At 40.3% G+C, this 24,552-nt stretch overlaps 1 long non-coding RNA gene across 2 annotated transcripts; it reads left to right on the top strand.

Moving 5' to 3' along the window:
* The first annotated feature begins 213 nt into the window (after nt 1-213).
* LOC310885280 lies at nt 214-24,552 on the top strand. Of its 2 annotated transcripts, none has more exons than XR_014574666.1 (3): nt 214-400; nt 520-635; nt 11,057-24,552. It is a non-coding gene; the product is annotated as an uncharacterized lncRNA (long non-coding RNA). The 2 variants fall into 2 exon arrangements; XR_014574667.1 differs by lacking the exon at nt 11,057-24,552 and adding an exon at nt 895-3,510.

The following is a 24,552-nucleotide window of genomic DNA, read 5'->3' as shown; positions in this document are numbered from 1 at the left end:
GAAAATGAAGGCCTGTTTTTTTCCCCTTGTCCTGTACTGCATGTATGCTTGTGCCTGCAATTGTTAAAGTTATTGCTTGCTTTGTACCTAATTAGTGTCCTTGGAATTAAATGAACAGCTCTGTATACACCTCTAGCTCCTGCAGCCATGTTTGTGCATTGAATAATTGATTCTACTCTGCTAATCAGATAGGGACATAATGAGCCAGTTTAATTAAATGGGGATCTAACCTGGTGAACACTGGGAAAATATTTGCTCATTTACTTAGTAAAAGGCCACAGTTGCTTTTCATTGGATGGAAGGGAAGGTTATGGAAAGTAAAGTAGGCTTTGAAAGCAGAAACAGTTCACTGGCTGTCTATCCTTAGCAAATCAGACTACTTGAATAGAAAAAAGATTTAGTAAGTTTTGTAGGGTTTTTGTTTTTGTTTTTTAAAGGGGAAAAAAAAAAAAAAAGAAAAAAAAAAAGGCTTAATCAAAGGGCTGAAATTGCTGATGGGTTTCCCTGCCTCTCCCAAAGGTGTCAGCATCACTGTTCAGCTATGCTCTAAGAGGCAGGTTGCCTGGTCTTACAGCCCTCAGTGATTTACAGAAGGAATTTCAACTCAGTTCAGTTGAGTGTATAACAGCAATAAGGTAAGACTCAGTTGCAGTTTATCTTCTTGTTAGCAGAGGACTTAATGCTGGGTGCATGCATTTGTCTTTTGTGAAATGTGACTGTTTATCCTAATGTTTCCTTAAATCCTGTTATTAAGATCTTCAAATTATTTCTATTTCCTGTCAATGTGAAAACTTAGGAGATGGTGACTGGTGGATCAGGGGGAGGGCTGCCTAGAGTTATGTAACTTAAGTTTTTGTTTGTTTGTTTTCTTTTTTTGATATTTTGAATATGCAGCTAAAGGCTTTGAAGATAACATCTCATCGCTTTTAAACTTTAAAGTGACTACAGCAATAATTCTTCTTTAATGCCAGCTAAATCTTGGAAATGGGAAGATGATTATGGTCTCTAAATGCAAAAGATTACCCACATTTTCAATGACAGCTTAAGTGAAACTTACTGTCTTCAACATAATCTGCAAATGCAAGCACTAGCTAAATACACATCTGTAATTCTAATTGCACATCAGACCAACTTTACCTGCAGGGATAAAGTAGTGCAAGGCCAATATAGAAACAACATGGTGCTCATCTGCTGTGGTGTACTAGGATGAAATAGCATATTGACCCTGAATCCATACTCTGAGTAAAAGCAATTGTCATTCTGCCACTGTAACACCTTGTTGCCAGTGGCGATGTAATTAAAGCTGTGAGGACTCATTTTCCATTCTTATCTCTTAAGCTCGTCTGAATCAGAAACTGTTTGTCTGTGGTAACTGAGAAAACATACTACAAGGCTACATGTTTATGTATGAATTTTTGGTAGACTATTTTTATGGGGCGGTGAGGGGACAGCTCTAAGCATCTTATTTCCACCATTCATTCTCCTTCTGTATGTGTGTGTATATATATAAAATATAACTTGTGTGTGGAGATATATATGTAATTTTATATATTTGATTCATACACACACATATAGAGATAGATATATAGGCATGCACACAGTTTAAATTTTACTCGCCCCCTTTTCTCCTCTATTAAAATTCCGAATGGCTAAGAGGATTTTCTCAATTTAGTCATACTTTTAATCTTCACTGAAATGAGTGATGACTTCTTATAATAAAAAGTTGACAGGCTTACATTGCGCACCGGTGGATTAGTTTCCCTTGGTGATGAGGTTTTCTTTTGTGCGCCGTGTGTCTGTTTGATGGAGGTTTAACAGAAAGCATTTTGGCAGAAATTGGATGCAGCAGGGATCATCTGGAGATGGCTGCTGTTCGATATTAACTGCACACAGTAACTTTTTATTTATTTATTTATTTTATTCTTCAGCCAGGTGACAGAAGCAGCCAAAGCATGTGTTTTCATATGCTTCTTTCATACTGAAAGAAGTAGAAACATTTTGGGGGGAATTATAAAATCAAATGTGGAATGCACCTCCTTAAGCATCATGTTTAATATGCTTTTAGCTATTGTTTAACAAAAGAGAAGAGTTAGATCTTCTCTTTAAGAAGTTATCAGACCTATGAACATCTGCAACATGTACCTTTTTTTTCTTAAATAAATAAATAAAGTCTTGCATCCTCAGTGTTTGGGGGGAGGAGGAGGAAAGGAATATGAATTTAAACAAGATACTGTTATAAAAATTGTGCTTCCTTAGCACATGTGCATGGACTGAATTCTTTTTGGGAAAATAAGAAAGGCAAAAGATTTTTTGCAGCTTTTAAAAGTTTCCAGCAGGCACAGGAGGGCATAAACGAATACCAAGAGGCATGCTGAAGTCATTGATGTGATGAAGGCATGAGACCATTTCAATGTTAATTTGTGACAGATCCAGTGGTTGCTTTGAGAAACTTGTATGTACTTTGACACCGGTATTAGAATATGGAATCTAATTCTGCAACATCTGCCTGATTAGTTGATAATACTGTATCAGTAATTTTGCTGGAAGAAAAATGTCTGTTTTCAGAAGCCCTGAGTAAGACAGTGTTGTCAAAGAAAGCTGTTCTCTGGATTTTCTGAACAGAAAGCCTGAACAAACCAAGGTTTGACCGGGCTTAGCTTCAGAAAATGCCTGCCTTTGCCACTTCGCTGAAAACCACCTTTACCAAATGCATCTGGAGGGGAAAAAAAAAAAAAAAAAAGGAAAAAAAGAAAAAATTGCCTCCAAACAATGCAAATTTTCTGTTACACTCTCTAAGTTCATTTTGTTCAGCCAAACTTCATAAGAACAGAGAGATTCATACTATGTAAGAACTAGTTTTTCAGAAAACTTGCCACATAAGTACAACATGAATTCAATATCAGTTGAATCCAGTTCCATAAATAATTCTAGAAAGATCAACAGAAATGGCTGAGTATATTTTAAAGCATGCCATGCTCCTCATGAGCATTCTTATAACTTGATTCTAGGTATCCAGATATGATTGATTTTAATTTCTTTAAGTAATTTGTGTCAAATGCCAAATAGTTACCACTAAAATAATAATGAGCACCATCTGAGCACTTTTCATACTTTAGAATTTTAGCTGACAATTTTTTTTTCAAGTCATAAAAAACAATAGTCTCTTTTCTATGTCGCTGAACTTTTGAGAACAGGAACAATATGTTTATAATAGAGACAGGAAAAGCTTAATCTGCACTTACCTCTGGTTCAGACTGCCAGCAGTGACAATCCTGCTTTCCTTGTCAAGTTTCAAGAACTCACAATCCTTAATTTAAACACTTGAGAAATCTATGGAGCCCGTCAGTCTACTTAATGAAGCCTCCTCCTTCCCCTTTTTTTAAACAAAATCTGACTTTCTTTAAAGACCACTTAAGGCATATCTCTGATTATACAAACAGGTTCTGTCCTACAAAAGTGAATAATTCAATAATGCCTCCTTCAACTTGTTTCCCATGCCACCACTCCTTCCCCCCCTATACTTCACTAAAGGGTTGTAGCTTCTTTAAAAGTAGAAACTAGTCTAAAATAAACAACAGATATGTCACTTTCAATGCAAACAATATGCAGTACTCAATACAAATCACTGCTCTGATTACAGGGCTTTTGATCTTATGTCATTTAGAAGGTTATCCTCAGGAATTAATGATCCTTTAATATTGTTTTACATCTCTATCAAAATATTCCAATTTTTCAGATATTTACAATGAGTGAAACTCTCTGCTCAGCAAATATGAGAACAGGTATACATGATGCAAGAAGAGAAGCTGTGAATTCGAGTTGTTTGGAAAGTAAGACCACTTAATTAGGTGGATTTTGGTACCTAGATATTTGATGCCTTAACCTAGGTTCTCTAGAATACTTAAAGCAATTTATTTGAGAGTCAGATGCTGAAGTAAGACTGATACTTTGCTACGCTATGCTGTGAAATATGTACTGACACTCCTTTCCCAATGAATTTACTGTCCCCCTGGAACACAACACTAAATGATTTTACACATGGTATGAAAATATATGGATATTTTCCCCCTCTGTTTCATATTCTAATCGTAGAAATCTAGAAGGAAAAATGTACATCAGTGGCAGGAATATGAGGTCATATAGTTGGGTTGATTATATAAGCTACTCAAACATATAAAATCAGTAAACATTAATGGTTGAATTGGCTGCCCAAAAGCAACAGTCAATCTTGATAATGCTTCCTATAGATATCACAACAGAGGAGAGCCTTGAAAAAATATTTGCATCTACGTTAACATAATGTGAGCACTAATGACATGGTCGTAGTATGATAGAATGGGTTGGGTTGAAAGGAACCTTAAAGATCATTTATTTCCAACCCTCCTCTCATGGGCGGGGACACCTTCCACTAGACCAGGTTGCCCAAAGCCCCATCTAGCCTGGCTGTCCCATTCAGCCTGGCCTTGACCACTTTCAGAGATGGACCATCTACAACTTCTCTGGGCAACCAGTTCCAGTGCCTCACCACCCCCTGAGTGAAGAATTTCTTCCTTGCATCTAATCCCACCCTTTTTCAGTTCAAAACCATTATCCCTCGCTCTGTCACTATGTTCCCCATCTTCTCTGTAGACACCCCTTAAATACTGGAAGGCCTCGATAAGGTGTCCATGGAGCCTTTTCTTCTCTAGGCTAAATAACCCCAACTTTCTCAGTCTTTCTTCATAGGATAGGTGCTCCAGTCCTCTGGTCATCTTCATGACAATCCTCTGGACTCACTCAAGCAGATCTGTGTCCTTCTTATGTCAGGGGCTGTAAGGATGAATGCAGTACTCTAGGTGGCATCTTGCAAGGGTGGAGTAGAGTGGGAGAATCATCTCCCTAGACATGCTAGTTACACTATGCATTGAGTGCATTTGTATGCATTGAGTACAGACAGCATGAGTCAGTAACGTGTCCTTGCTGCTAAGGAGGCTGATGATATTCTTTGCTGCATTAGGCAAAGTATTGCCAGCAGGTCAAGAGAAGTGATCATTCTCATCTACTGAGCACTGGTGAGGTCACACCTGGAGTAATGTGTCCAGTTCTGGGCCCCCGAGTACAAGAGAGACATACTGGAAAGAATGAGGCAGAAGGCCACAAAGCTGGTCAAGGGACTGAAGCACCTCTCCTATGAGGAGAGGCTGAGAGAGTTGGGACTGGTCAACATGGAGAAGAAGAGGCTCGAGGTATCTTATCAATGTGTATAAATACATGAAGGGATGGTGCAAAGAGGATAAAGCCATGCCATTTTCAGTGGTGTCCAGTGCCAGGACAAGAGGCAGTGGGCACAAGCTGGAACACAAGAGATTCCGTCTAAACTTAAGAGGGACTTCACTGTGTGGGTGACAAAGCACTGACACAGGTTACCCAGAGAGGCTGTAGAGTCTCCTTCCTTCAAGATCTTCAAAACTGCCTGGACACAGTCCTGGGCAATCTGCAGTGTGAATCTCTGCTTGAGCAGATAATCTTCAGAGACGCCTTCCAACCTCAACCATTCTGTGAACATAGAAAACAGGAAATATGAAAGGATCTATAGCTCTTGACTCCTGAGAGTGGCATCACAGGTGGTAATGAAATTACAACAAAGCAAGTGAAGAACTAGAGGCAGGTAGGGGCAGGTACTCTGAGAACAAGTTTGAATCGAACACAAAAGAGTGTGAGCTACAGGAGGATCTACATATACTGTAATATGGTCAGAAGAGCTACATTAGCCACAGGTGTGCCAAGTGTTTATTGGGAATGGGAAGCTGACTGGCTTCAGGAAGGCCAGAGAAGATTAGTTTAAACTTTGAGTCAAGACAGCAGAATATGAGGGATGTGGATCTCTTTGGTGAAGCCAGGCATGGGTCAGGTCTCTTAATATTACAGAGGCATGGGTGGCAAGATAGGGTTCCAGTCAGAAAGACTGAGTGAAAAGACAAGACCAAGTAAAAAATGGCACATGTCAATTAATCATGAATAACAGCAAGATGTCAGTATTGTCTATTGTGGCCGAAATTTGCAAGGAAGAAGCAAAACATCCATTTTTGACTGAGTTTTAAAATTGTAAGACTGCCAAAAGATCATGTCAGAGTGAAAGAAAAATACAGGACACTGGTTAAGAGTTGAGAAGTAGGTCTCTGAATCAGTACTGTAAATGTAGTATCATCTCTTATGTGAAGATCAGCCAAAAGGTTTTCATCTGGTAGTACGAGGTATCTGGAAATTCTCCATAAAATACTTTTGATGAAAGGGTTTGGATTTATAACTTTTTTCCAAGTGTGCAATTAAAGCTCCAATGTAATACCATATGACAAAAAAATCATATTTTTCATGTAAAGGGCTATCAATGCAGACTTACGCATCAGATGCTTTTACTGAAGTTTTGGAAACTTGGCTTCTGAGTGCATTGTATACATAAAAGAGTGGAAGTCTTTCATCTATATATGTAGTCTGATGTCTGTTTTAATTTTCAGGGGGCTTATTCTGACAGATTTCCACTTCAGTAAATCTTGTCGACAGGGATGTTTTTTCTGTTTACTGCACATATGAAACCCAACTTTTGGTCTAAAGAGTTAAATATGTTTCATTTGAAATGACTATATTTTAGTACTCAATATGAAATGGTTGAACCATCCTTAAACTAAATCATTTTCTGTCTCATTGAAGTTCATCATTATCACAGTTCCTGGAAATTGAGAATGTTTCAGGCTGTTGGCCAGAGATGGTTACAGGCTTTTCAGTGAAAAAAGTTTGCCCAATACTAAGCAAGAGCCTTACCTGTATGCCAGGAAGTAAACACCTCCTTTGGTTTGTGGTACTCAGATCACAGTTCAAAATTGGCTATGAATTTCCAGCTGAGACTGAAATTAAACCCAAATTATTATTCACCAGAAATCCTGCTTTTTATCCAGTCTATAGGAAAGGCTGTTTCGGGAACAGGTCTACTTATTCTCGTTTATGCTGTCACTGTCTTAACACTCCCTTGATTTCTGCAATGTGCACATGCTTTTCCCATTTGCTGGATATGTATCAATCTGCTAGCATTAGTCTGTCATATTTTAACTCTTTCTTATCCAGACTGTAGTATACTGGCAAGGGTATAAACATAATTGATCCTTGGAGCGCTTCACAATTAGAGAAATTTGAAGTTGGAGTTTTAGATGTGTCTCTCAATAGGGCTTACAACAGTTGGGGTGAATCCCATTAGCTCTTGTCCAAACTGCTGTCCATAACATCCCTGGGCTGACTGCTGCCGATATATTCAGGAGATTGAGGATATGTGTCTGCCTTCACCCAGAAACAGCAGATCACTGGACATCGGTCTCACAAATGCCATTTCTCTTTCCAAGTGTTGACCTGAAATACAGATTGTGCTGGCCTAATGTATTGATTCCAGTTTTCTCACTGGCTAGTCTTTGAGTGTACTCCAAAGTGAAAAGCTTGAAGCTGACTGGTAGGTAACGTGTTGCAGTTTCTTCTGTGAGGAAAGAAAGGGACCTGCCCTAAAAGGGACATTGATTAATTTAGCCAAGAGTTGCTGGGGGTAACTAATGGCACAGATCAGAGAGAGAGGTCAGAATGAAACATTTAAGTTTTCATTGCTTCTGGAGATGTAAATTTGATTTCTGTAATGAACGCCAAGGTGTTTGTTCATCAGCAAGCAGGGTCTAAATTGTGATGTGCAAATGCAGACCTTGACAGAGACCTACCTCATCTCCTGGAAGGATGCAGGTTGCCCTGTGCTTGCACATAATACAAGGCCACTGACATTTCCAGGAAGGCAGCATGTCACCACACATCGTTCCTGACACCAGCAGATAAATGAGGGTCTGAAGTCCTGAGCTTAAAAATCCCATGTGGTTACAGGCTTGAATCTCCAACATGAGTAGCTGAATCAGGCACATACTAGGTCCACTGAGCAAAATTTACTGACTTGCAGCCAGCATGCTTCTGCTGAAGACAGTGGTGCAACAGAGGCTCAAGTCAATACAGAACTTGGCATACTGTATTTCACATACATATTTAAAGCAGTGTGGCTTTGCATGGTAGTTTCCAGCTTTATTACATGAATACATATGTTCCTGCTGATGTAATTCTCTTGAAAAGTATAAACAATGGATATTCTTCATAAGCAGTTGACCCCCCTGGAAAGACTGAAATCAGAGAGAGGGAGTTTGAGCTACCTTGCACAATTCAGCTTGCACTTGCACTCAAAGTCACTGCATAAAAGTCAGTTAGAGGAGTGCCTGCAATGGGTCACTGCCTGTTGCCTCCAGTGTCACTCTGGTCACTAACACCAATGAGTCTATTAGAAATAGGGAGCAAAACAGTTGAAGTAATGTAGCTTGTTAAACTGCTGCTTTCCAAGTCTTTGGGGGTAATTTTCGTCCTCTCTCTTTCAACAAAGAACAATCACTTTGTAACAGAAAGGGCCTTTGGCATCAAAACAGGTGTGATACCTCCCCATTTCCCACAGACAGCTACAATGATAAAGGAAACAATTCTCCAATATTGCCAGTCCTGGGGCATTTTAATCCTTTGTGATTCAAATACTTTGCCAAATCAGAGACCAGATAAGCCTAAGTTCCCATAAAGTTCTTTTTCTGCTTAAGAATAGAAGAGAACGAACGCAGGAAACAGCAGCAAGGACTTAGTTTGCAAAAGTCTCCTAGGATTTGCAGAAGGAAAAAATATTACAGAAAGCCAGATTTTGTCCACTATGCTTGCTAGTGTTTCTGGTCTGCATAATAGTAACTACTTCTGATCTTCAGGTATAGGTATTACTTTTGTATGCTTTACTTTTTTTTTTTTTTTTTGCATGCTCCATTTGTACATGGTTTGAGAGGACTGGTTAGGACTGGACAGATGGAGAAAAAAAGACAGTTATGACTTTTTTATCACTTTTTTTCCCCACTTTTTTAATCTGGAAAGGGAAATCAGTTTTAATTTTAAATGGAGGACTGAATATTTTTATTTTTCCCACCCCACAGACATTGTACCCATCATAATGAGAGGTAGTACATGTCTCTATGGACAACCCTGCAAAAACACTTTCTAGGGATTTTTACTTTAAAGTGCTAGACCTATAACACTATAATTTATAAGACTGCACCACTAAAATGCAGAAGTCTATTTTTGTTCCTGATGTAGATAGTTCCCACAGCTGTTCGTGCTAGTGTTATTTAATACCTTCCAAGATGTTTCGGTACTGGTAGTAAAGTGGCAGGAATACTGGTGGTGTTGGGGTTTTAATTACCAAATCATGTTTAGGCTTGCACCAGACAGGGTTAGGAGAAAGCACTTATTCTTTGACTTTAGTTGCTCTCACATTCTTATCACTGCAACAACAGTACACAGTACCAAGAAGGGTACTTGAGGGGATCGAGTGCACCCTCAGTAAGTTTGCAGATGACACCAAGTTAGGTGCATGTGTCAATCTGCTCGAGGGTAGGAAGGCTCTGCAGGATGATCTGGATAGGCTGGACCAATGGGCTGAGGCCAATTGTATGAAGTTCAACAAGGCCAAGTGCCGGGTCCTGCACCTGGGGCACAACAACCCCAAGCAGAGCTACAGGCTGGGAGATGAGTGGTTGGAAAGCTGCCTGGCAGAGAAGAACCTGGGAGTATTGGTTGATAGGCAGCTGAATATGAGCCAGCAGTGTGCTCAGGTGGCCAAGAAGGCCAACAGCATCCTGGCTTGTATAAGAAGCAGTGTGGCCAGTAGGACTAGGCAAGTGATTGTCCCCCTGTACTCGGCTCTGGTGAGGCCGCACGTCGAGTATTGTGTTCAGTTTTGGGCCCCTCACTACAAGAAGGACATGGAGGTGCTTGAGAGAGTCCAGAGAAGAGCAATGAAGCTGGTGAGGGGTCTGGAGAACAAGTCTTCCGAGGAGTGGCTGAGGGAGCTGGGATTGTTCAGCCTGAAGAGGAGGCTCAGGGGCGACCTTATCGCTCTCTATAGGTACGTTAAAGGAGGCTGTAGCAAGGTGGGGGTTGGTCTATTCTCCCACATGCCTGGTGACAGGATGAGTGGGAATGGGCTAAAGTTGTGCCAGGGGAGGTTTAGGTTGGATATTAGGAAAAACTTCTTTACTGAAAGGGTTGTTCAGCATTGGAATGGGCTGCCCAGGGAAGTGGTTGAGTCGCCATCCCTGGAGGTCTTTAAAAGACGTTTAGATGTTGAGCTTAGTGATATGGTTTAGTGGAGGACTTGTTAGTGTTAGGTCAGAGGTTGGACTAGGTCATCTTGGAGGTCTCTTCCAGTCTAGACGATTCTGTGAAGAAAAACACTAGCATATCCAAACAGTAGGCACCTGAAGATTAGTATATAGACTTGGCAGGTTTTAGAATCACAAATCGAGAAATGCAGGTGCTTACATCATTTATGTACTTGTTGGTGGCACATTGGCAACCAAACAAATGCACACTGAAGCCTGGTTCAACAAGAAGATGGGATAACCAGACCTTTGTATTTCCACAACCAAACAAATTAAATACAGCTCTTTTTATAGCAAAGAATGTCCAACATTACATTAGTACATTGAGATGGTCTGAATTTATTTTAAAGCACTGCTGTTAACAAAATATTAGTCTGGATTTGCACCTTTATAACTGAGATGAGACTCCAGCCCACTGTATACAGTATAATTTTTTCCCCATATGGTTAGTTATAGTATAAACATAACCTGCTTCTTTCACGCAGCCACCTGCCATTTTTGCTTTATTGCTGCCAGAAGGCTTAAAGGCATGCTTTTAAATATCTTGAAAGTTTCCTGTTGATAAGAAAAGGTGGTTTTAACACTTTTAAGTAAACAGTAACACACAAACATCACAAATCATGCTTTTTGATAGAATCTACATTAACTGCATGAAGCATGAGGGACACTACTGTGTGGGGAGGAGGAAAAAAAGGCTCAATTTCTAGCAGGGAGAATTCATAAGAATTAGTTACAAAATATGGGTTGGATATATACTGCTATATACCAAAACAATTAAATCAGAGTTTTGAACAGTCTCTGTATGTCTCTTGTCTTAGCAACAATCATTGGGCAGTTCTGCAGGTGGGACAACAGCAGACTCCTAACTCTCGTGAGTATTTTGGTCTATTGAAATCCACAGCTCAAAGGGGAAAAATTATCTTTTGAAGTCCAGGAGAAAAAATGCAACACAGTAACACAAGAAACTGATTCTTAAAAATTTCTGTAACATGGATGTTTGGAATATCATTTCTGGAATATTACTACTGTTCCTGGACAGATGAAATACTGAAACTTAAAAATTATTGATATGTGTTCAAATGCTGTCATACAAAACAAGTCCATTCAACAAGCAGCAAATTAAACTGCAGTTGACCTAAACAGAGATTGTTTACTATAAATCATGAGTACAGTGCATAGATTCAGAGTCTAAACATGACCTCATGGTTGGATACCTACAAATACATATCATCTGTCAAGAATCACAAGCTTTGGGATGTCAGCAGAGCACCAGATGCATGTTTTACCTGTCCAAACTGACAACTGGAAAATTTATAGCCCCTGTGTTTGGAAGAGTTCCTAGAAGTGTACAAAGAATAATTAAGACAGCTTCTTTAAGGGAAAAAGTGAGTGGTGTAGTCCCACCCTAGAGTGAATATTTGTAGAAAAGGCTTCAAGATGCGTTCAGTCTTCTCTCCCTCCTTTTGTGAGTTTCCCATTAGAAGTTTCTCATTTCTAATTATGTGTTATGGTTTAACCTGGCAGACAGCTAAACAACGCACAGACACTTGCTCACTCTCCACCCTGCCTCACAGTGGGATGGGGGAGAAAACTGAAAAGAAAAAAAGAAAATTGAAAAAGAAAAAGTTCGAGAACCAGTCGGTTGAGATAAGGGTAGCTTAACAAGAAAGAAGAAAAGAAAAGAAAGAATATACAGAGCAAGTGATGCACAATATAATTGCTCATCACCAGCCAACTGATGCCCATCCAGTCCCTCAGCAACAGTGGCCATGCACCCCTGGAAAACTCCCCCAGTTTTACTGAAGAACATGACACTGTACACTATGAGATAACCATCTGGCCAGTTTGGGTCAGCTATCCTGGCTGTGTCCCCTCCCAGCTTCTTGTGTACCCTTAGCCTCCTCACTGCCAGGGCATCATGAGAAGCTGAAAAGTCCTTTGTTCTCTGTAAGCACCGTTCAACAAAAACTAAAGCATCAGTGTGTTATCAGCATTATTCTCATCCTAAATCCAAAACACAGCACCATAACAGTTACTAGAAAGAAAATGAACTCCATCCCAGACAAAACTAGGACATCATGTCTCTCAGAACTTGTGATTCAGCATATTTTAGCCTATGAATTAATAGTGTGATTGCCACTACTTGTTGTGTTGTTGTTGTTTGTTTTGTTATATTTTTCCCAGTATAAATTTGACTAGCTGAATAACACAGGATACATACTGCTTCCAAATTAGATGACTAAAATGTTACAACCTGAGGATGAATACCAAGTTTCTTTATTGTGTCAAGACCTTTTTTCCTTGACTTTATCAAAGCTTTTTTAAAACTTTAAGTACAGTCCAAAGTTCTTTGAAGCAAACTAGGACAACACCAGTATAGATGAAATTACCTGCAAGCGGGTGCATAGCAAGTTGAAAAACTGTACTTATTGAGTAGTTATCCATCATTGACTTTCAAAATGGAAAAGTATTTCAAATTTACTGCTGCAGGGAACTACAGCCTAATTCCAGCTGGTATTCATGTTAATGATATAAGCTATGGAGCAAGGTACTTTTTCTAAGATCTATGGAGGGCTACAAATGGTGAGATTACAAGCACTTTGACAAAAAAAAAAAAATGTTACAATGGAGAGTGGTCTGAAACCACTAGAATGAAAATCAACTGAGTCAAGTGCAAAATGTTACACTTAAAAGAAAAAATACTTAAAACTGGGTGTAACTGGCTCAGACATAGCATTGCATTAAACGTTCTGGGTTCTACAGTGAAACTGTGATCAAAAGCAGAAAGTGAGGGCCAGAGGTACAGACTGGGGAGAAAAGAGAAAGCAAATCACATTCCTGGAAATATTAATGGGAAAGTGCCTTTACTTTTTGTTGAAAAGACTTCATATGGAGTAATAGATCCAGTATGGGATATCACACTCAGAAAGACATAGGTAGGCTGGAGCAAATCAATACAAACACAAGAGGAAGAGTTTGGTTCTGTTTTGTTTGATGTTTAATTTTACCAACTGTGACTGCTGCCAAAAGAGAGTCCCATGTCTGTCTCCATGCTCTTTCAGTTTCACTGGCATCTCATCTAGCGCTTAGGAGGTTGTGTGTTGAGTTGGCTACTGACCTGAAGGAAAACTAGCCCACCTAATTAAATGAAGCTACATGATTCTCTGATCCAGTCCTAATGGAAAAGTTGGGAGCGCCGTAGTGTGGAAAGGGGAAGAAGTGCTGGCTGTCTCAGCAGCTACCTTCAGCTATGCCAGAAAAAAATCAGCATCAAAGTGTGCTCTGAGGCTGCAGGTCTGTGGGCAGCAGACTGCTGCCTTGTCCATTCTTCCTGATTCAGCCCTCTCCTACTCAGGGCAACATGATCACATCCACTCCTTTTCACTGATTTTTATTCTTGCTAGAGTCTGTCATAACTTAACAACTCAGTGGAAAGCTACTTTTTTTTTTTTTTTTTTTGCTAGGCTTGTTTTCTGGTGCATGCATTTTAACAGAGAACTCATGGGCACGTGTGATTTCATATGTTGAGGCAACATCTGAAGATGGGGTACTGAGATGAAGGAAAAAGGGGCTGCTTTCAGCAGCACTGAACTTTTAGAGACTCTGACTTGCAAAAGAAGCTTGTAGCAATTGGGTTTAGGCAGCTTAGAAATTAGAAAGTGAAAAGTTCATCTTCCATTCATAAAAAAGTCACTATAAAGAAGCAGTACTCACTTTTTCCTCAAACTTCACAAAGGGTAAGAGGAAACAAGAAATTAATAGTTTAATTTGCTTCAAAGGTGACTTTGGAGAGGCAGTGGAGGAAAAGCTTAAAAAAGCTTAAAAAACTAGGTGTATAGACTGAGCTTAAATAGTTATTCTCTCAGTGGAGGGGAACCAGGTAGATCATCTCCTGAGGTCTTTTGCAACTTTACATTCACATGTCTCTAACATTACTGTTCTAACACAGATTCAAAGAGAGAACCTTCATTTTCCAGATATCAAGACAGCATAATTCATAGAAATGTTATTCAGAGCAGCAAAACACAGAGACTGAACTATCCATCTGTAATTCAAACAACATTTGTTCTTATAACTCATTCATCTGGACAATTTACAAAATTGGCCTGGCTGTAGTCCTGTTTGCATGATAACAACAGCTGACAAAAGTTCTGGGAGCAGGAAGGATGGCTCTGTGACGAAGGCCTGGAGCTAAGTTAGGCAGTCAAGAACATTCCTTCTCATGAGCTGAAAAGAGACATTTTGTACGAAGAGCGAGTGGCTATACCTGACACAAAGAGACAAAACTCTCTTACTCAGGTGGACTTAAAAAGAATGATTTGACTTAGGGTAAGGGCATGAAACTGGGAGTCAGAAGGCATTTAAGGGCCTGCATCATCTCTTCCCACCTTTATCCCCTATCATTTGTTAGGGCTTGGAGTTGGTACGCTAACATCCATGCTCCTCAGCTGGACTCCCTGCAGCAAGCAAGGACAGATGTCTTGCTGCACTGGTGCATGATCCCCAATGGGATATGCCCTATGCCTCTGCCAGCAGGGCCAGAAAACTGCAGCAATAGCAGCAAAAATATCCCCAAAAGATCCAGCTGCCTATTCTACCTCCTGATTGTTCAGCCCCTTATTAAGCTGTAGGAGCTTATTAAGCTTCTTATAGAACCAAGTATAGAACTGGCTATAGAACTTATAGAACTGGCAGACTGAACTGGTCTGAACCTAGAGTAGAAATTTTATTTAAAAGTTGAGATCCATGAAATAGTTGTGCTAATCTCATTGAGCAAAGGGACCTGCAACGGAGAAGGAGTGAGTTCAGTGTGAGGAGAGGACAACAATTTATTGTGCTGGCATTCCAGTCAAAGCAACTGTCTAAAAATGAAATCACAATCTCAGTTAAGGGCCCAAGCCTGTACTATTAATTAAATGACAATATTAAAATAACAGGAATGCTCTGTTTTATTTACTTGGTGTTACTGTGAATTTGTGTGAGAGTAATTGAGAAAAATTTAGGTTATGGTAAGACTTTTCAAGCTGTCATAATAAAACTAATATGAAAAGATTGAGATAAGTCTCTGATGGTGGGGGTGGAATATTTATCTTTACAAGGAAAAAGTTGGAATTGAGGGTTCTTCTTTTTTCCTCTGAAGATACAGGGAGGGGAAAAAAAAAAAAAAAAAAAAAGAAAGCATGAGAGACAGAGAGTGAGAAAGTTCCAGCTATAAAAGGTATTTGTCACGAACAGCCATCGGCCAGCACCACAAATGAGCAACTCCAGTGTGAAAACACTTTCAAAGTTCTAAATGAGTTGTCCCTGTGGTAATAAAGAAAGCTGTTTTACAGCATGACAGTATGTAAGACAGCATTGTCAGCTATAGTTTATTTAAAGCACAGGGCCTGTAACAGGAAAATAATGACTTTAATAAAATTTACTATTGACTTTGTAGGCTAAAATCTTTCTGTCATCAGGAATACAGAAAAACAACCTGCCTGAAAGCCCTTCACTTAAATATATTCCTTTAATATTTCAAAGTAACTTGTGACTTTTTTTTTTTTAATATACATGCTACTTCAAAAGATACTGTAGTGGGGTGGAAATTAGTATTTTTAATAGAAAGTTGGAATTGCTTACATAAGGGAAAAACTGGTAATGACCTATGACATTGTCTACTGAAAGCAACATTTGAGGAAACTGCAAAAGCAGTTAAGGCAATTCCTTGAAAAGCTGTATAAAGCTATGTCACAAATGAATGATTTATAAATTACTGAATTACTGAACGTCCTTCTCATCTAGAGGATATCTTTTAATCATGCGCTGTAGTTTTCTCTGAGTGAACTCCAAAGAGCATGCTGCAGAGATATACAGAAATCTGCAGCATGTTAACAAGGTTGGGGTCATTTCTAAGAATTGGGGTGGGGGGGGGGGGATTGGGAGCAAAAAATAAAAATCCTCACATTCGGCTTGATTTAACTTTCCAACCAATTTGATTAAATGCACTACAGCTTGCTGGTAGTGCGTAAGAGGTCACACCTTTTATATGAAAAACTGCAGAATTTTCCTTCCTTTAATGTTTTTTACATAGTTAAAATAAACTGTGGTAAAAAGTTTCCCAACAGCGTATGACAGCTCAATTTAGAGGTGAAACCTTTTAATAAAATCTTATGAAATGAATGCTTTGGTTTATGCACTCTGTTTGTGTTTCCCACTGGAGTGCTTAGCATTGTGAAGCAGTGGTTTCTTTCTTTACTGCTGCAGAGCAGCATCATGAAGGAGGGTCTGGAGCTTTGGAATAGAAAAGATATAGCTTAGCCACAGTAAAATTGTTGATAGAAGAATCTTAATTTACAGTGAAAATACTTTCATTTTGACTTAAAAAAAATGCTATTGTGCACTAATTTACATTACAGATAATTAATTAAAAAAGAAGAAAAATATTCTACAAAGGCTTTTTAGAAAAGACTCTGGGGTCCAGAAATAGTATTAAGAGGGAACCAATTAAAGATTTATCTGAGAACGAATAAGTTTGCTAGGACTTTGGCAATGGACCTGGCTGAAGTCACATTTGTTGTAGCTTTGCCTTGTTCCATGCACATCCACCAATCCTTCTTATGTTTGCTAAGGGACGTATCAAGGAAGAAACAATCTTTCCATAAGAAAGCACAATGCCTCTCTTTCCTAATATGCTCCGTAAATACCACCAAAAAAAAAAAAAAAAAGTGACAGGACCATTTCTAAACATCTGAAAGTTTAATCATGTGGTTCACAGAAAATGTAATGCATTTCCATGTTCAGAAACTTGGAATTCATTCATTGCTCGAGAACTAGGAAGACAAAGAGGGTGAGTATCAGTGCAGGACCAAGTCTGACAAACAACCTCTTACACCATATGAATTATACTAGCTCAGCCTATCTGTGCAGCCAACATGTTATCAAGTGCTGCCAAGAATCATAAAGCCAATATAATATAAATCACTGAGAGGAAGTATCCCGTTGCATGAATGCTATATGGGCCCCAAAAATCACAGTCTTGCCAGGATGCTGGTTGTGAAACACTTGCTGTTTCAGATTTGCATGGTGTCTTAAAAAACGGTGCTCTAATTTTGACCCTCCGATTGTTTGTATGTAGTTGCATGAAATACTGTCTATCATCCTTCGTGGGTTCTGCAGCTAGGAAAAGGGTTCTTCTTGGCATGTTGTCCTAGCCTTTCATACTTTCATAGCAAATCAATTTGTTTGTCACCCTGATACAGTATGATATAACAAACATACCTGCCCAGAAGTATATTAATCTGTATGTCTACTGCCCTCATTTGGCAGCAGTCACCAGGCCTCGGGATTTGCTACAATGTAAATTTTGAAGAGAGACTAAAATGTTTTGCTTTTTGTAGGTCTGCCAGATTTCTGTAAATATCTGGAAATATCAAATATATGGATGAATTAGGAAAAAACGTTTGCACATGAGTACACTACTAGACCCAAGTGCTGGCTTAAGCCCTATAAGGAATATAGGAAGTAGAAAAGTTGCAAAATCTTGAGTGTATGACCACTCATGAAGACCCAGGGGTAAGAAGAAATGTGTTGCACCACATAAAAATATTTAATCAAATCTTTAAAGTAAAGTTTGAAATGCAGTACAGATTTTCTGGGTGACACAGATGGGGAAAGGGAGACTTAAGGTGTTTCTCCTTCACTCCCTCTCCCATCCACTTTAATCCCCTTCTCGCACCATAGCACTTAGCTGGGGAGTGACCCAATGCAAAGAACATGCCACACTTCATTTGATATAGGAAGAGACCTCAGGACCCTTATTCAAATCAGTGTTTCACTTGTGGAATAAGATGTTGAATGCATTTTAAGAGACCTGCTTTTCAAGACATGTCAGAAATTTCCATCCTCTAAGAAATGCTGAGAGTTCAGCTTGAAGAATAGAATCAAGACCCAATCTAGATTTTGGAGTTTGTCTTAGACTCCAGCTCTTCAAAGTCTTGCCCTTACTTTTTATCCAAACTACAAGAGGATAGTTTTATTAATTTCAGTTGGAGGTTATTTTGTCTTCTATCTTATTTTTCAAGGCATGTGTGATTGAAGAGAAATACTTCAAATCTATAGCTCATCAACTTTAACAACTTTTTTTTTTTTTTTGGTCAGGATTTATATAAGGTAGAACACAGGACATTTACTCATTAAATTCTTCCCTGGGGTCCCAAAAGCTCTAGTCTTCCTATGTGTTGGACAGGAAGAGGGAAATCAGACAAAACAAGGGGAAAAAAAAGCAACCATTTTCAAGAGGACCTTACCATCTTTTAAGCTTCTTAGGGGTGTACCTATTTCATTCAATTGTTCTTTTTGCACTTTTCTGACATTGCTTTGCTGCTCAGTAAAGATATTGACAATTACAAGCTGAACTGCAGGAACTCACATTACCTCCAAAATAGAAATAAAAGTCGTTTAACAAAGATTACAAATGTGCCACAGATATAGTACTTTCCAAAGTGCAACTAAAAATAAAACATAGATCTGAGAGGTGGAATAGGAAGTCTAGGCACCATCTAGTCATACTTTCTAAACCTGGATAAATAATTAATGGCTTTATTGCATAGTATCCCTATCTGAGACATCTAAATTATCTGGGATGCTCAACAGCCTAAGTTAAGTACACGAATGATCCTTTAATATTTTCTGCCTTCAAGGATCACCTGATACAGGTGATCAAGGAGATAATGAGGTGGTTACTCTGCTGGACCTCATACTTGCAAACAAGGAAGAAATGGGTGGGTATGGGAACGTCAGGAGCAGCCTTTGCTGCAGTGACTCTGAGATAGTGGAGCTCAGGATCCTGAGAGGAGGGAATGAGGCAAAAAGCAGGATCACAGACCTAGACTTCAGGAAAGCAGACTGCCCTGTGCAAGACCTGATTAGTGGAATCCTCGGGGGTATTGTCCATGGAAGGTCTAGAAAAGCTACTAGATTTTGAAGATTCGCCTCACCAAGCTAAAAAACAGTCCATCCCAAAGTTTGAAAAATCAAGTCAAGGTGCAAGAAGGCCTTCACAGATAACAATGAGGTCCTCACGTAACTCAAAGAGAAGAAGCATACAGGAGGTGGGGTAGGGTCAAGAGGGATATAGAATCACAGAACCATAGAATATCCCAAGTTGGAAGGGACCCATAAGGATCATCAAGTCCAACTCTTGGCACTGCACAGGTCTGCCCAAAGTTTAGACTATGTGACTAAGTGCACAGTCCAATCACTTTTTAAATTCAGACAGGCTTGGTGCAGTGACTACTTCCCTGGGGAGCCTGTTCCAGTGTGCAACCACCGTCTCGGTGAAGAACCTCTTCCAGATGTCCAGCATAAACCTCCCCCGCCTCAGCTTAACGCTATTCCCACTGGTCCTATCACTGGTGTTTACAGTGAACAGGTCACCTGCCTCTCCACTCCCCCTTGCGAGGAAGTTGTAGACTGCAATGAGGTCTCCCCTCAGCCTCCTCTTCTCCAGGCTGAACAGGCCCAGTGACCTCAGCTGCTCCTCATACGTCTTCCCCTCTAGGCCCTTCACCATCTTCGTCGCCCTCCTCTGGACACTCTCCAACAGTTTTACATCCTTTTTGTACTGTGGTGCCCAGAACTGCACACAGTACTCGAGGTGAGGCTGGACCAGTGCAGAGTAGAGTGGGACAATCACCTCCCTCAACCGACTAGCGATGCCGTGCTTGATGCGTCCCAGGATACGGTTGGCCCTCCTGGCTGCCAGGGCACACCGCTGGCTCATATTCAACTTGCTGTCAACCACTACCCCCAGATCCCTCTCTGCGGGACTGCTCTCCAGCATCTTGTCGCCCAGTCTCTACGTATAGCCAGGGTTGCCCTGTCCCAGGTGCAGGACCCAGCACTTGCTCTTGTTAAACTTCATGCAGTTGGTGATCGCCCAGCTCTCCAATCTGTCCAGATCTCTCTGCAAGGCCTTTCCACCCTCATCCGAGTCTACAACTCCTCCAAGTTTGGTGTCATCGGCAAATTTGCTCAACACACCTTCTAGTCCTACATCCAAATCATTTATAAAAACATTGAAGAGGACTGGCCCTAAAATGGAGCCTTGAGGGACCCCACTAGCGATCATCCGCCAGCCTGATGTGGCCCCATTTACCACAATCCTTTGAGCCCTGCCCGTCAGCCAATTGCTCACCCATCGTATGATGTTTTTTTCTAGCTGTATGCTGGACATTTTGTCCAGTAGGATCCTATGGGCAACCATGTCAAAAGCTTTGCTGAAGTCCAAAAAGATCACATCAGCTGGTTTCCCTTGGTTGAGTAGATGGGTGATCTTATCATAAAAGGAAATCAAATTTGTTAGGCAGGACCTACCCCTCATGAACCCATGCTGGCTGGGACCTATGACTGCATTGTCTCCCAGGTGCACTTCAGTAACTTCAAGGATCATCTTCTCCATAATTTTACTAGGCACTGACGTGAGACTGACAGGCCTGTAATTGCTAGTGTCTTCTTTCCTACCCTTCTTGAAAATTGGCACTTCACTTGCCAGCTTCCAGTCTACTGGGACCTCTCCAGATTCCCAAGATCATTGAAAAATAATTGAGAGAGGTCCCGTGATGACATCAGCCAGCTCTTTAAGCACCCTGGGATGAATCCCATCCGGACCCATGGACTTGTATGGATCCAGGTGGAGCAGCAAATCCCGCACACATTCAGGGTCGGTAGGGAGTTTGTCATTCCCACCGTTGTGGTCCTCCAGCTCAGGGCACCCAGGGTCTCGAAGCCCATCATCAGCATTGAAGACAGAGGTGAAGAAGGCATTAAACGTCTCTGCTTTGCCTGTGTCATTGTCTGTGAGGAGATCTACCCCGTCAAGTAGCGGACGTATGTTTTCTTTGGTTCTCCTTTTTCTTTTAACATATCTAAAAAAACCTTTTTTATTGTCTCCCACAGACATGGCCAGCTTCAACTCTGGTTGGGCTTTGGCCCCGAGAATTTTCTCCCTACAAACACGAACAGCATCCCTGTATTCCTTCCTCGTCGCCTGATCCTCCTTCCAGTATCCGTACACTTTCTTTTTCTGCCTAAGCTCCAGTAGAAGTTCCCTGGTCAGCTAGGCCGGCCTTCTGCCCCGCCTGCCTGCCTTCCGATATTTTGGAATAGCCTCATCTTGTGCTTTTAGGAGGCAGTGCTTAATGATTGACCAGCACTGATGGATGACTATGCCTTCAAATGCAGCTTCCCAGGGGACCTTGCTGACTAATTCCCTGAGCAGCCTGAAGTCTGCTTTCCCCATATCCAGGGCTGAAGTTTTGGTGGCAGTTTTCCTTCTGTCACCATAAATTCTGAACTCAACCACTTCATGGTCACTATGACCAAAACAGCCGCCAATTGCCACGTCTCCCACAAGACCCTCTCTGTTCTCCAGCAACAGATCAAGGAGGGCACCTTTCCTAGTTGGCTCCCTTAGCACCTGCACCAAGAAGTTATCATCTAGGTGCTTTATGAACCTCCTGGACTTGCTCGTGTCAGCCGTGTGGTGATCCCAGTTGACGTCTGGCAAGTTGAAATCTCCCATAAGGACAAGGGGAGTTGATCTTGAGGCAAAAGACAATATAAAGACAATATAAAGATAATATTTGGGCATGCAGGCTTGGGATTAGGAAAGTGAAGCCTACCTGGAGCTGAATCTGGCAAGGGACATAAAAGGCAACAAAAAAGATTTCTAAAGGTCTATTAAAAGTGAAAGAAATACTAGAAAATATGAGCTTAATGGTGAACAAGTCAGGGGACTGGTGACAGGAGACATAGAAAATTCTGAGGTCCTCAGTGCCTCAGTCTTTACTGGTAAAACTTGGCTTCGGGAATCCTAGGACTCTGATGTGCATGGGAAAGACTAAACCAATCATGATTTACCTTCAGCAAAAGGGGATTAGGTTAAGGTACATTTAAAATGTCTGTCAGAACTGCCTGGCCCAAAGAGTTATATTCAACAGCATGAAGTCCAGCTGGAAGCTTGTGTATAACACAGGCATCAATCCTGGAGCCAACACTGTTTAACACCCTCATTAATGATCTGGATGATGAGCAGAGTGCATTGACAGCAGGTCTGTAGATGATATAAAACTGTGAGAAGCAGTTGGATGTGCTGCCATTTGGAGGGACCTTGACAAGCTTGAGAAATGGGCCAACAGGAATTTCATGAACTCCAGCAAAGGAAAGCATCAGGTTCTGCACATGTGAGTAGTAACTCAATGCAGCAGTACACTCAGGGTGTTTACCAACTGGAGAGCAGCTTTGCAGAAAAGGAATTCTGGGTCCTGGTGGGCAGCAAATTCAGCGTGAGACAACAGGGTGCCCTGGAAAAAAAAAAAAAAAAAAAAAAAGCCCACAACATACTGGGTTTCATTAGAAGTTCATTGCCAACAGACCAAGGGAGGTGATGGTTCCTGTCAGCTCAGCATCGATGAGGCCACATCTGGAGTTCCAGGCTCACCAGTACAAGACTGACAAGTGAGGTTCTGGAATGAGTTCAGCGAAGGACCATGAAGATGATTAAGGGACCGAAGCATCTATCAGATGAGAGATTGAAAGCTGGGACTCTGTTCAGCTTGGAGAAGTGAAAGCTCAACAGCGTGTACAAATATCTGATAGGAGGGTGTAAAGAAGACAGAGCCGGAATCTTCTCATTGGTGTTGGTGCCCAGTGACTGGAAAAGATATAGTGGGCACAAACCGAAACACAGGCATTTCCATTCAACTATAAGAAGAAACTTAAAAAAAAAAAATATTTAACCATGGCAACCTGCTGTAGATGACCCTGTTTTGTGCATGGAGATCCAAGTAGACAATTTCTAAAGGTCCTTTCCACAGAACTATTATGTGATTTTCTGATTATGATATGCAAAATCTCTGTAACTGGAGATCATATTATACACAGATAAAAGGGGGTGTTAAAGCAGATTACAGAGGACCATTTCCCTTTCAGTAAAGCCCAGGAAAGAAAAAAAAAAAATTGTTTTTTGTCTTCTCAGTTATTCAGTTATTCACTTGAGGAAAGGGATAGACTTCTGTCCTGCTTGGATTGCCCACTCCCCATAGAGCCCACACTTGAATACTTACCTTCCATTTTATTTCTGTTGATCAATTTGAATAGAAGTTGATGCTACTCGTGAAGTGTTTTGTGTGAACTGAGGCATTGGCATCTGCCAAAGCTCTTGAGGCACTGAACTGTAGGCAGTTTGCCATACTGGGACACGAGTGGTATTTAAAGCCCTAACAGTAAAACCTTTTCATAGACTTTGAACTGCTGGAACGGCACCATGTACAGACGCTTTACTTTTTGAGGATAACGGTTATAAACACTGACTTCAGTACAGTTCAAGGTCTAGCTGTACCTCCCTACACTGTACCTTATGTGGAGAGAATCCTAATTAGTATATTAAGATGCCTCATGACCAAATAACATCACAAGTTCAATTGACTGTTTAGTCACAGTTGAAAGAGTCTATAACAAACTCACAGATTTCAGAATAAAGCTGTTTTCAGGAAAATCCTTCTTGTCTAGATCTGGTCATTCATTTTTGACAACACTTCAGTACTTGTTCTGCCCTTCTGCTTTTCTGAATATCTTTTGCAATCTAATAAAGAAACAAAAAATGTCTATTCCCTTGTATTTTTGCAATCTCATTGACCAAATTGTAATTAATTCCTTTTTTTTTGTCCAACCATTTAAGAGGGAGGTAATTTGAACATTTCTAGCATCTTTCTTCCTTTTGTATCACACAGTATAAAATAACATTATGTACAAGTTTCATCAAAGCTGAGCTGTGCTGCTAAGTGTGTAACTCAGATATAGAATGAGCCATTTAAAGAAGTTATTGATGCCAACATCAATTTTACAATTATTCATAAAAGAAAACCATTTGAAGAATTCCCCATGCTACAAGTATATAAAATAGTTTGCTATGCATAAGAAGTTACATTTATTAATAGATATTTTTGCTAGAATCTCATTTCACCAAAGCAAACATCATCCTCCAATGGGACTACGAATCACCTGAACGTCACAAATGCTACAAGTTTATTCACCACAAAAAAAAAAAAATTACATCCAACCATCTCATAACACTGATGTGTCAAAGTAGGCAGCTGTCCAAAATGTAGTAATAGAGAAAACTTAGATATAAGAAATAGTAATTAATTATCATTAACTACATTCCCCCCACACCTTAAGTTCATACACAATGCTAGAAATGCTTCATGAAAAAATTGTTCTCATAACATTTAAATTTTATCTGATATGACAAATTCTTCACCAGTGATGTTCC

This window comes from Anser anser (genome assembly GCF_964211835.1).
Source record: "Anser anser genome assembly, chromosome: 1".
Taxonomy (NCBI): domain Eukaryota; kingdom Metazoa; phylum Chordata; class Aves; order Anseriformes; family Anatidae; genus Anser; species Anser anser.
This window is presented reverse-complemented; position numbering and strand designations above follow the sequence as displayed.